The sequence below is a fragment of the Limulus polyphemus genome, unplaced genomic scaffold, assembly GCF_000517525.1.
Source record: "Limulus polyphemus unplaced genomic scaffold, Limulus_polyphemus-2.1.2 Scaffold8582, whole genome shotgun sequence".
Lineage (NCBI taxonomy): Eukaryota > Metazoa > Arthropoda > Merostomata > Xiphosura > Limulidae > Limulus > Limulus polyphemus.
The window spans coordinates 1-3,300 of record NW_013674192.1 but is presented as its reverse complement, the minus strand read 5'-3'; positions in this window follow the sequence as shown (position 1 = coordinate 3,300).

The window sequence follows — 3,300 nt, the reverse complement described above, 5'->3', positions numbered from 1 at the left end:
CGTCGTCCAGGCAACCCGTGGATTAATATGTAGATCAAACCCAACAGAATCATCCAGATAGAGTCCTCCCATCTTATTTTCATGAGCAGTTTTGTCATATTCCTCAATATTCAAAGCATATTCTTTAAGCTTTATCGTTACCGCTTATACGAAACAATGGACTGCCTGACGTCCAAAATGGCGCATGCCAATATAGCACCTCATAAATCACGTGATCAGGAAAGGTGCTAATTTAAGTATATATATATATAACGAGACAGAAACTATGGACGGGTAATAAAATTAATAATTATTGAAACAATACCTAAAGAAGGTGATAAAATTCATGTTAATCTGCGTGCTCATTTAGATCAACGAATTTAAATAACTAGTATCAGCGCCCTCTATATCATTATAATCGGAGATGGAATATAACGACTTAATTATTCGGCTTACCATTATACGTACCACTTAAAAATAATAAGAATAATAAGCTAATCATGCCACGTGGTGTGTAACATAGCACGAGCGGTCTAGCTGTAGTAACGTATTTTTAACAGAACAAAAAAAAGTTTTATTTTTTACTCTAACAATTTTAAAGAGTGTAATGTTAATCGTCCCTAATATTATTGTTTTAAGCTTAGATAAACTTTCAACAATAAAGTTCTACATTAATAAGAAAATACTCTATTACAAATCCTTCAAAATCTAAGTAACTGTGAAAATGTTAATTATTTTTAGTAAATGTTACTATTAGGAGAATGAAATGTATAAGTTTTGATGTGGGTTTATCGGGTATTGAACACGGGTTGTTGACCCTACGGACTAAAGCAGGCACAGTTGTGTTTTGGATTCCAAAATAATGTAAAAATAAAAACACAAAATTAAGAATTTCTATCCTGCCATTTCTTATTTTTCTCCACCACTTCAAATGAGAATTTTCACAACTACATCTTGCGACAGCGCCTAGAAATTGAAAACACATTTGATTCGTGCAGTTCCATTTTACAAGGGTTAAAGATAAAAACAACAACAATATTAAATGTCTATAATAGGGATCTCTGTAGCTAGATTGGGTACATTTTAGTAAAGAATTGGTCTTATTTGTTTTTGCTTAAATCCGGGGTTCGATTCCCCGCGGTGGACACAGCAGATAGTTCACTGTGTCTTTGCTTTAAAACAAATATTTGTTTTTACTTTGCCAAATATATATATATATCTCTAAAGTTTTTGTCACTGACGCAGAAACTGACTGTCCTGAGTTTTGTAACATATTGTTACGTCTCTGGTCGTTTGTTAATTTCCGTATAATTTCTTTCGGATGAAACTTTAGCGATACAAGTCCTTTCTTAAAGAAAACTAGTTTATTCTATCTCAATACAACTTTGCAATAATTAACTTAATTAACTTAATTTTCACAGTCACTTTCACACGCTATAATTCAGAACGATTCACGCACTTTTCTTATGATCACTACCGCGCTTGACTCAATTATCTGTCTATATCTTCAATCTCTCTGTCTGCTATTCCAGTCCTGATTAATTGTCTCGCTTTATCTGGCGCGCTTATACACAGGAATAGAGGGCGTCTAGCAAATACTGGATTATTCGTGATGTTCCCCGATCCTTCTAGAAACGCAGCACATGTTTCCAGCGTCACGTGACTTCCGCTGTCGTAACAATATTCATTATGTTGCAGTACATATTTGTTACAATGAAGCCTCAAGTTGATTACTATGTTACTTGTGACGTACATACGTTGTAACCCCTTCCCCTGCTTTCAACACATATTCTCTCTTGAAATCTATTGTAATAAGGATTATCAGGGGAGACATATTGCATTCGGTTTCGAATGTTGGTCTTCTTGGAACACTGATTGGAGTTTTGTGTACTTCCTGGAATTGTGTTTAGGTACAGTAAGAGTGAAAACGCGCAGGTACTAGATAGGTGACGACCCCGCCAATAAATTAAAATTAGCCCTCTCAGAACTATACGAACGGATTTCACCAACAATACAACACACCTAACATTTTTAAAATAATTTTTATAACTATTCCAAAGCTTAAAACAATCACTCCTTTATAACATTCTGTCTCTAAGTCTGTTGTTGTCCTTATTTGAAGGTCAAGTTCATGCCTGATATTAAGGATAGGGGTAAAAATCCCCCGCGGGACAAACAGCGACACAGCTTTTATAGTGACTTTGTTTGGAATCTCAAGAGTGATAGAAGAATTCCTTTGTTTTTACCCATATTTTCAGTGTTAAACTCTTGACTGGAGAATCAAACAAATATATATAAGTAGGTAGCCCATGATCAGAGTTACACTTGAAGGAAACAAACTTTCGTGAAAATCTTAATTGAAACTAAATTTTAAAGAAATGTTTAAGGCTTTGAAATGTTTAATTGTTTGTAATTCAGCACAAAGTACACATATTGTGTTTGTCTGTATTGTTACGACAGCGGGAGTCACGTGACGAGTATTCTAGAAGATTCGCTAGTGTGTTACGACAGCGGAAGTCAAGTGACGCTGTTAGCACGTGTTGAGAGCCTAGAAGATTCTAGAATCGTGTATAAGTGCGCTAGACAGAGACGAAGCAAAGGCAGAGAGAAAGAGAGAGAGGGGGGGGGGACCAAGGACAGCGGTTACGGTCGGCGGAAACCGAGGACAGCAGATACAGAGATCAGAACAATAGTTTCTGACAGGAGGAGACGGACAATTAAGTCAAGCGCGGTAGAAAGTGAATGAATTGTTGTGAACTATAGTGTGTGTAACTGTGAAAATTAAGTGTATTACAAAGTTGTATTGAGGAAGAATAAACAAGTTTTATTGAAGAAATGACTTGTATCCTAGAAGAATAAACAAACAAACATACAGAGACGTAACAAATGTATGTTTTAGAGAAACGCCGTATTGGACTATCTGCTCTGTCTACCTCAGGGAATCGAACCCCGAACACCAGCATATACACGGTATATGTACACCAGCATTTATACAAACATATGTACACCAGTATATACAACAAACATATGTACAACAAACATATGTACACCAGCATATACACGGTATATGTACACCAGCATTTATACAAACATATGTACACCAGTATATACAACAAACATATGTACACCAGCATATACAACAAACATATGTACACCAGCATATATACAAACATATGTACACCAGCATATACAACAAACATATGTACACCAGCATATATACAAACATATGTACACCAGCATATACACGGTATATGTACACCAGCATTTATACAAACATATGTACACCAGCATTTATACAAACATATGTACACCAGCATTTAT